The sequence below is a fragment of the Canis lupus genome, chromosome 32 (assembly GCF_003254725.2).
Source record: "Canis lupus dingo isolate Sandy chromosome 32, ASM325472v2, whole genome shotgun sequence".
Taxonomy (NCBI): Eukaryota; Metazoa; Chordata; class Mammalia; order Carnivora; family Canidae; genus Canis; species Canis lupus.
Genome location: NC_064274.1, coordinates 13,201,537 through 13,212,311, shown reverse-complemented (window position 1 = coordinate 13,212,311; position 10,775 = coordinate 13,201,537).

The following is a 10,775-nucleotide window of genomic DNA, read 5'->3' as shown; positions in this document are numbered from 1 at the left end:
GAGAGCTTGCTGATCACCTCTACTTTTCTGTGCATCCCCCATTTCCCCTTCACCATCTTCTTCCTAGCATGACCATGCTAGCTGATCAGTTTCTAAGTGCTAGTCATTGTGTTTAATGTTTTACATGCATTGTCATCCACATGAGAATCCTAGTAATAAGTAGGAACTAATTTTTATGGTTATTTGCAAATAAAGAAAATGCACAAAAAAGTTCAAGTCAAATGACCGAAGGCTGGAGTTTGAACACAGTCCATCCTCGCTCTTCAGATCCCCCATCCTTTATAGATTGCCTCTCACATAAACCATGTGTGACCTTTGGGTTTGACCAACTGACAGCTGATTTTGATGCTGGCAGGCCAGTTCCAAGAACCCAGAGGGGATCCAGCATGACCAGCCAAGAGAGTCCAAAGCTTTGAGCAGGATGGAAATCAAATGAGCTGAGAGGAAGTGGGAGCCAAGTTTATTAAAGATGTAGAGAGGGGGATCTCTGGGTGGCTCAGCGGTTTGGCGCCTGCCTTTGGCCTGGGGCGCGGTCCTGGAGTCCCGGGATCAAGTCCCACATCAGGCTCCCTGCATGGAGCCTGCTTCTCCCTATGCCTGTGTCTCTGCCTCTTTCTCCCCCTATGTCTATCATGAATAAATAAATAAAATCTTTAAAAAAAAAAAGATGTAGAGAGAGTGTAGATGTGAACAAGAGTGTCTGGAAGACTTAGAAAGGAAAGAAGAGTAAGTCTCTTCTTTGCTCAGGGTCTGGGTATTTTATTGAGGGTGGTGGTCTAGTGCACCCTTCTTGTCAGGCATCCAGGAACAAAGACAAGTGTTTAGGTGTTCTCCATAAGTCACTTGTACCCTGGAGGCAGGGGTCCTGATGAGTCAGTGGTCTTGGAAGACGTGTATGGTGACTCTGCCTAGTCACTCCTTAGATGTTATCTATTGTTCTGGAAGACTCCAAAAAATCATTAAATTTTTGACCTTTACGTGGAGAACATAATTTATTGTATAAGGCGTGTGGTGGCAGGGGTGTAGAACCTAGTAAGAATAGAAGTAGGAAAAGGAGCAAAAAAAGTGGATTTTTAGGGGACTCCTTTAGTTTCCCTGTCTCAATTTCTGGCCTTGTTAGGAAAGGAACACCTGATTTTCTTGGCACCTAAATCTGTGATTAATCTGGTAGAGAATTTGACATAAGGTAAGAAATAATGAAATAAAAACTTTTAGCAACACACAAATAGTCAAACTGTAGTATATAAATGATTCTTATAGCCTTCTATTTGGATTTGATCCAGTTCCATGGATTTAATTTAATTGCTACACTGAACAGAGGATTACAGGGAACTGCAGTTATAGGGAAAGGTAGTTTTTATGAACATTTAATATGACTTTTACTATATCACACACCTGTATATATAAATCAAGCAATTTTTATGACACCTTTCTGTGGAGGTAATTTTAGTTACTCTCTTAGGCAACATGACATATTTGTGCACAACGAAAACATATGTCCTATGAACACTTCACTCATACATTTATTTTTCAAGTCAAGCATTCAGTAAACAAATAGTAAACAAATGCCTGCTATATGTTGGCCACTGGGCTGAACCTTGTGAATATTGCAAACATCAAGAAAAACAAAAAATAACAAAGAAGTAGGTATTGCAGATTTCTGATTCTGGGATTCTTTTTCTTCCCTCCTCCCCTTTTAAAAAAAAATTCTTCAGTAGCTATGCTGAATATAAATACTAAATACCAGTGTTTCTTTGTCATGAAAAGCAGTATGTATAGGGTTTCAGAAATCTTTTCTTTTTAAAAATTTCAGTCATTTGCAAAGTAGCTTTGATTATTTAGAGAGGTCTATAAATTATCCTTTATTCAAAATGTCTATGATTTTAATCATGTTATTTTAATTGCAATAGGTTGTAAATTTGCAATAAAATAACAAGAAGGGAGGCTGTAACAGATGTCCTGTCAGCACATGTGATTTCATCGGAGACAATCAAGCATTCATCATGCTTAATCTTCATCAATTGAAATGTCCTGATTTTCAGTAATGTGAGCTCTGTACACTCAAAGGCTTCTGATACTTAGGAATAAATTTTTTGACTGGGACTTTTTTTTTTTGTATAATGGCTAATTTACCCCAAGGACTTCTTTATTCACCATTATAAATAATTTTTTTTTTAGGGGAGCCTAGGTGGCTCAGTGTGTTAGGCATGGGACACTTGGTTTTTCAGCTCAAGTCATGATCTCAGGGTCCTGAGATCTAGCCCCAAGTGGGGCTCCTGGCTCAGCAAAGAGGGTGCTTCCTCTCTCTCTCCCTCTGCCCCTCCCCTGCTTGTGTGCACACATGTGCATGTGCTCTCTCTAGGAAATGAATAAATAAATAAATCTTTAAAAATAAATAAATGATTTTATTTAGTTGTGTATTATGTTCATATTACTTGATTAAAAGGTAGCTATTGTTTTTTATAGATAGAATCTTTTTTTGTTTTTGTTGCTCAAAACAAAAAAGTTTTGTTTGTTTTTTGCACGTGGCAGATATTTCACCTACAGAAGTAAAATATCATCTATTCTTAAACTAGATACAATTTGTAAATAATGATGTTAAATTATTTCTTTGAGATATACTGCTCAGATAGCAGTTTATTTAGATAGCTATAGAATCCTATGAGCAGCACATTAGCAGTGATACCTTCATAAAGAAAATACAGGTAGGGCTGCTTCAGTACTGTATACAACGAAAATAAATTTCATTGAAAACACAGTACTTCCTGGGATTTTGAATTATTATTGGACCTTAGAAAAAATGGGGTAAAAATAAACATGGCAAAATGAACATCAAGGTTTTATAATCTATCCATTCTTTAGATAATGCTTTGTGGGAAAGTGTGTAAGCAATGCAGAGTGGAAAGGAAAAAGGACAGGAGGGAGCAGAAAAGAGAACGAAAAAGAAGAGGAATACAGAGATAAGCAGAGAAAATACAGTCAGATCAACAAGATAAACAAGAGGGGAAGAGAGGAGAAGGAGAGGCAGGGAGGAAGGGCAAAGGGGAAGGAGAAAGAGGAGAAAGGAGTCACAAAAGAAGCAGTCATGAAAGTTAAAGACCAAAGCTTTTCCTTTCCAGAGCAAGGCCAGACATTCTCTGCGGACGTTCAGAGGCTCACGTAGAGAATCAAGCTGTTGGGTAATGGAAAGGTGATATCCTGCCTTGAGGCTTGCTTTCATAGAAAAGAGTGGATGTGTGTGTGGGGGGCAGAAATGAATAAAAGTTCCTGCCAATGGGACCTGGGGAGAGGCAGTTAGGTCTTGGCTAGTTCTCAGGTACTGTGTTTGCCCTTTGTCTGCACCTGGAAGCTTCCCGGTGACTGGGTAAATGCAGTGGTTTGAGAGGCTCCTGAGGAAAGACAGGGAGAGTGAATCTAGAGGTCCTAGTAAGATGTAAAGTGGGCAGAAGTGGAACAGAATCACTCTTATTTCTTTGCTTTTTCCAACCAAAGGCTTGGAAAACAAAGTAGTGTAACTTCCAGAATGTCTTTCCATTCAACCTGAAAAATTGTCATTTTAATCTTGGATGGTGTTCTGTCTCAGGAAGGGAAAATCAGAAGAATGTGCCTCTGATACTTGTTCTGAGATTTTATAAAAACCTCCCCTTCCAAGCTCCACTCCCACAGTTATTTATTTCAATGTTTGTTTACAAGCATTCTCTCCTTTTTCCAAAAGAGATGCAGGTGAAATTGATGAAATTTTAGTTCAGGTGGAAGTTTTCTCTTTTAAGAGCTGTTTTGGAGAGAGAGAAATATGTATTATTACAACCATTTTCTTTCCTTTTTTAAAATTTTATTTATTTATTCATGAGAGACACAGAGACAGAGAAAGGCAGAGACACAGGCAGAGGGAGAAGCGGGCTCCACCTAGGGAGCCTGACATGGGACTCGATCCCAGGTTTCCAGGATCACGCCCTGAGCTGAAGGCGGCGCTAAACCTCTGAGCCACCCAGGGCTGCCCTAGAACCATTTTCTGATCAATTTTTATGCTGAACCTACTTTATATTAATGGAAATCTGAATTCAATGTATATTCATTTTAAAGCCGCTACTCTAAGAAATTAAAAAAAAAATTCTATAGCATTTTCTTCACTTAGAGCTCAGAAAACATAAAAAAATCTAAATTTGCTTACTTCCTACATTTATTCAGCAGCAATGCCTGTGTAGAAACTTAGCAATTCCATTACTGGAGCTTAAGCTCTATTTATTAAAAAATGTACCCCCTTTCCCCATTTATGACTTTTATTTTAACTTACAGAGCTGCTTCATAGGACTTCAAGAAGTATGCTGAACAACATATGATAATCATGTTATCTTGGGATTCTACTAAAAGAATATGTGTGGGGTGTTAAGTTTCTCTCTTGTTAGACAATTTGTCTGACAATTCGTCATATTTAAAGAAACAAGGGAAGGAAAAATAAGAACACATTAACCACAAAGAATCTTGGGATTTAGGGAGTAATCTGTGTTCCTTTCCTTCCTAGTTTGTGGGGCTATTGTTACAATTACACAGACTAGCATTCCCCAAAGTCAAAAGGCCAATATGTCTTAAAAATTTTTCAAGACAAATTCACAAGATTTCAAAATGGCAGCTGGGGGGTAAGTAGAGGCAGTAATTTCCTTATCATAAATTTCTTCTGGGAGCCCCTGGGTTGAACATAAGATTCTTTTTTGTTCATGGGTTGTGGGTTGGAACCCCATGTCAGGCTTCGAGTTCTGCTCCTCCCTCCACTCACTCTCTCACTCTCTCACTCTCACTCTCTCTCAAATAAATAAATAAATCTTTAAAAAAAAATCAAAAAATTTCCTCTGCTAGTCTTCTATGTTATCTGGGCCAGAGAGAAGTTGATGAAGTGATAGCAGTATTTTACAACTCAGTTGCTTTTCACTCTTTATCTATCTCTCACCACTGACCAATTTGGCTCTTTTTTTTTTTTTTTTTCCCAATTTGGCTCTTGGTTTTTCTTTTTCCTTCTTCCTGCCTTTCTCCTCTCATTGACACTCACCTCCTCCCACTCTTCTTCCTCTTTCTCCTCCTTATTTCTGATTTGTTCTTTTTTCTTCTTCTTCTTCATATCTCTGCTATTTTCTGGCAGCTACCAGAAGCAAAAGGGAAAGAAAATACATAGGAGTTTTCTCCCTGAAGTTTGCATTGCTTTTGACTTTATAATTGTAGGGGGAAATGATGTTATAACTTGTAAACTGTAGTGATGTAAGAGAGATTAGTAACTTGAGGTCTTGTGTACCTCAAAAAGAAAATGGCAGACCAAATTCTGCCTAATTCTTTACTCTTTTTTTTTTTTTTAATTCTTTACTCTTGAAAGTGATAATTTCCCCTGAGGTGGTAACTGGCCCTTTTGCAAATAGTTGTCTCACAAGGTCACTTGCCAAGATAATTTTTCCACTGGTGTGAAAAAGATGTATCTTGTTGTCAAAATTACATGAATATATTAAGGTTACATCTGGAGCATGTAGTAGCTATTTGCTACATCCCAGAATGAGAGCATTTCAAGAAAATTTCATGTTGTCATCATAGACCTAAAACTTCTAACAAAGATAACATTAGCCAAATACAGATGTCACCTTTTAATTTTCTAGATTAAAAAAGAAGAAAAATTGGAATAGTTTTGGGATTAATGATTACAAATTCAAGTAGGTCTCCATTAGTCTGAGTAAATTAATTTTCCTAGAAAATTTTCTAAATTTCTAAAATTTAATTTAATGAATTTAAAGTATTTCATTCTTTCCACAACCTCAGCACATTCTGTGCATTTACTAATATCAATGACCTTCCACTAGCTGCAGTGCCAAGAACATTATCAATAGGCCTCAAGGAATTTTCAGAGGCTATATAGGCATCTTAGTCTGTCCATTTTTCAGAACAGACTGCAAAATCAGTTTTCAGATAAATCAGTTTTCAGATATCAATATTGCTCTATAATATCTACAATGTATTAATATTTTATGGTACTCAAGAATGTTTAGGTTATATGGTGTTGTTGTTTTCCCAAACATGTTCTACTTTGCATATGAGAAGCCAAAATGATACAGAAATGCTGTGATCATTTTTGGTTATTACTTCCATTCATTGCAGAGGGTAGAGTTCAGAGTTTGCTGTGAATGTGGAGACAGCTGCGTTATGGACTAAAACCCACTGATGACCTCTTAGTGTGCTGACGATCTAAAGGAAATAACATTAGAGCATATGAAATAGAATCCTGATTCAAAAGATTTAATGACAAGATTCAGAAAGGACAAGGAAAGTCACATTAAAAAGACACGTGATCTCTGGAGGGTCTTTTAAATTTCATCTACAGAATAATTTCCACACTATTTAGCTGGCTCCTCAGCAGGATTAAAGAGATCTAAACATATTCGTTAAATAGCAAATCTACAATGATGAGAGAGGGAGTAAGGGATAGTAGGGAATTGAAAGAGAATGAGACTATGGGAGGCATCTCTGTGGGATATTCTCTTAACAGCAAGATAACTCTGTGATAAATCATGAAAATCAGTGCATGTGAATATAATCTATGAAATTAAGGTTAAAAAGTGTTTTTGATGTATATTTGATGTATAAGTAGCCACTATCTTTGTCAAAGTTTAATATTTCTCTTATCATATGTTATCCATCTAGCAACCTCAAATCATTTTTGGAAATGGCTAGGTAATATGAATAAATGAATTTTTCCTATACTTTTTCTGACAAATTACTGTCATCCTAATCTACAGATTTCATAGAGATAAAGAAATAGACATGTGGTTCCCTTTATACAAATTATGCACCATCTAATGATTTAGTGGTAGTGATGGTGGTGGCAAAGATAAATGAGGGTAAGTAAATTAAAAAAAAAAGTTTAGAAAATATTTGTAATCATATCCTGGTAAGAATCTAGTGAGTTAAAAAAAAAAAAAAAGAATCTAGTGAGTTATTTTTTCATTAGTGGCTGAAGTAAGCAAAGTAGAGTAGTATTTAAAAAAAACAAAACAAAACAACACCCACCCTCTGGGTAGTGTCATGTAGTATTCTCACCCTTAATTTGAATAATTTGAAACAGTATTTATTTTAATTCAAAAAGTAGAAAACTCAAATAAGTATTTGAAACCAAATTTTTGGATTTAGTTTCAGATACACAGAAAAGACACTGGAAGAAAAACAAAAACAAAAACCAAAACAACTAACTCCCAGATTATGTCATGGAGCATTTTCACTGTGATCTTCAGTGGGCTTGATATGAGTATTTATTTGCATCTAATAGGAAATCACATTACAACCAGAATCTACTATAGAGTGACATTTTTGAACTATGAAAATAACATTTTAAAATATTCTAAATATTACTACATTCAATGCTTGGTAACTGTAAGATGTTTTGACTAAAGCCTTTGACAATTCATGAAGCAATCCATGAAAAGAAGTAATGAAAACTCCAAAATTTGGACTTTTTCCAGAGTTTAGGATTGTTTAATTAGGATGTCAGCCCAGAGAAATGAATGCTACTTTGTTGTTGTTTTCTCTAAACACAAACACAGTATAGCTCATTGAAGATTCTCACTGAGCTGTGATAAAAGCTCTCAAGGGAAGAGGCTTTATAACTCTCCTTGGCTTGTTGATGAAACCTCAGATTTGAAACCACTGGGGCAGCAAACATCTTTGCCTCCGACAAGGGAGATCCACCCAACTAACTGTACAGTCTAAGAGGGCAGCCTTAGCATTCTAGCTTTAATGTGTCCTGCATGCGCCTTGCAAGGATAGAGGACACAGGAACAGTTTGAATAATAAGAAAAATTTTGTTACATTAAAGATCTTTTTTAATGAAGATGAAGAATATTCCTCAACTAGTTTTTTTTTCAACTAGTTTTTAATATGAAAAAGTTGATAGTAAAAAAAAAAGAAAAAGTTGATAGTAGCAGTAATTTTTTTTTAAAAGGTTGTCAACACATTTTCTTTAGACTTGAATGAAAAGTATGTGATCAAAACTTTAAGTTTTATAAATATATATTATAATTTATATATGAGATAAATATATATTTATGTTAAATATATTAGATCAATGAAAATTTTAAGTTTTATGACTGAATGCATATATAATATTATTACAAATATATTTATAAATAACACAATTATATATAATGTAACTGAGCTTCTACAAACCAGAAATTAGCCTGGGTGGCTCAGTGGTTTAGCCCCTGCCTTTAGCCTGGGGCGTGATCCTGGAGTCCTGGGATCAAGTCCCTCATCGGGCTCCCTGAATGGAGCCTGCTTCTCCCTCTGCCTGTGTCTCTGCCTCTCTTTCTCTCTCTCTGTGTCTCTCAAGAATAAATAAATAAATAATCTAAAAAAATGGAAATTCATTTGATTCAGTAAACTTAAACTTTGAAACAGATTTACAATGACAAAGAAAATCCCCTCTAAGGAGATTAAATAGGCTAGTCAACCGAAAATCAAGATGGCTTATATTAATAAATTTAAATTGTTATTTCTTAATGCTCAAATGATACTAGCTCATTCTTCCAAAAGAAGAGTTTTGACTGCTACAAAAGAATAAGGAAGAACAACTTAGGCACACCTGGCTTTGAATATGAACTTTTTCAATTCCTGGAGTGACACAAAGGAGGCAATGGGAGCTTGGTCACAGATGCAGAAAAAAAGAGGGGATTGTTATTAAAGATACATTTCCCATCCTTACAGAGCTACTTATGATTTCAGTGGTAATAAATGTCAGCATGAGTCTGGATAATGTATTTCAAATGCAGCATCTGTCTGTACTGATCTATTTGATATTTATTTTTATGTTATTTAAAAATATGATTTATCCTGCCTGTCACAAAGTAGGTATTTATTAAATAATTGATTAAGGAATGGATATGAGATTGTCATCAGTAACTAGAGTCCAACTATACTTCAGGAGCTTGCTGGGCAGGAGGATCTGGCACTAGAGAAGGGCTCCAGAATTTAACTACAAAATAATATCCATTAAGTTGCTGTCTCCATAGGAGAAATCAAGAAAACCCCAGTGCTGTATTTTTTACACATGGATAAGTATGGTCATGACAATTAGAAATACATTATATTGGGTGGATTTAAAAAAAAATAGCCAAACAAGATCACAGCAACTTAAAAGTTGCTACAATGTCTCTTTGCTATTGGTAGCAATTTGTCATATGTATATTTCTAAAATATGTATAAAAATAAAGAATTATATTAATAATTAAAATTCCAAACACCAAAGCATCATTTAATGCTAAATGTTCTTAATTATCTAATTAAAAAATCAATTAACTAAATTGTGCATGGCAGTGTCAAATATTGTCAAATGGTTTACTTCTGTTCTGCTAATATATTTTTTAAGATTCCATTCATTTATTTATTTGAGAGAGAGAAAGAGAGCTTGCAAGTGCAGGGAGGAGCAGACAGAGAGAATCTTCAAGCAGAATCCCCACTGAGTGCAGAGCCCAATGCAGGGCTTGATCCCAGGACCCTGAGATCATGACTTAGACCAAAACCAAGAATCAGATGCTGACCCAACTGAGCCACCCAGGCACCCTTGTTCTGTTAATATTAAAGTACATTTAAAAAAATAAAGTACATTGAAGTCTTTGGAATCTATATTGAAAGTACGTTTGTAAGACAAAAATTGTTTCATCTATGAGTACTTGAAGAAATACAATGAAAACCATTTTAGATTGTGATGCAATTTTAGGCAAGGACTAAAGAAACTATCAAAACTTTCTAAATATTTTTGAAAATGGCACATTAAAAAAAAAAAGAAAATGGCACATTTACGCAAAATGGAACAGAAATTGCATGTCACCAATAGATAGATAGATACTTACCAGTATCTAGCTCACGTAATTCCTTGGTAGCCTGAGTCTCTTACCTTGTGAGGCTCTATAAGCTATTTCGGCTCAAAATGAGACATGTTGATGGGCAATACTAAAGTTAAGGACACTTAAGTTGTATATTTCGAAGTTGCTTAGAGTGTAATTCTTAAAATTTCTCATCACTAATATATATATATGTATATACACACACACACACTCGTTATAACTGTGTGAGGTGATAAGCATTAATTAAATTTATTGGGTAATCATTTTGCAATATGTACATGTGCCAATTCATCATATAGTGTACCTAAAACTAATACAAAATTATATGTCTATTATATCTTAATTTAAAAAAAACTCACTCCATAAAAAAGTGATATATACATATATATATATATATATATATATATATTAGTGATGAGAAATTTTAAGAATTACACTATCTATTGGTGACTTGCAATTTCTGTTCCATTTTGTGTAAATGTGCTATACTTTTCTGCAGGGTGGGCCAAGTTTTATGAAGCTACAGTTTGAAATATTCTCCTACATAATTATTATGAGATTATACATGTTGTTGCATGTTAATTCCTTTTTACTGCTTGGTAGTCTACTGCATAGATACACTAGAGTTTGCTTAACCATTCATCTGCTGCTGGACATGTGGGTGGTACCTAGTTTTTGGCTATCACAAATGAAACTGCAGTGAACATTCATTTACAAACAAGTCTTTGTATGGACATATGCATTCAACTTTTGGCAAATCTGAAATCTTTTCAAGCTTCTGCTATAAGAAAATACCATTTTCACCTAGATTGGCAATATTTTAAAAATTGTCAATTTTGATGAGGGTGTAGAGGGAATAAAGAACACTTTCTCATGGGCAAAATGGGACTTTGGATCGGCACAAAC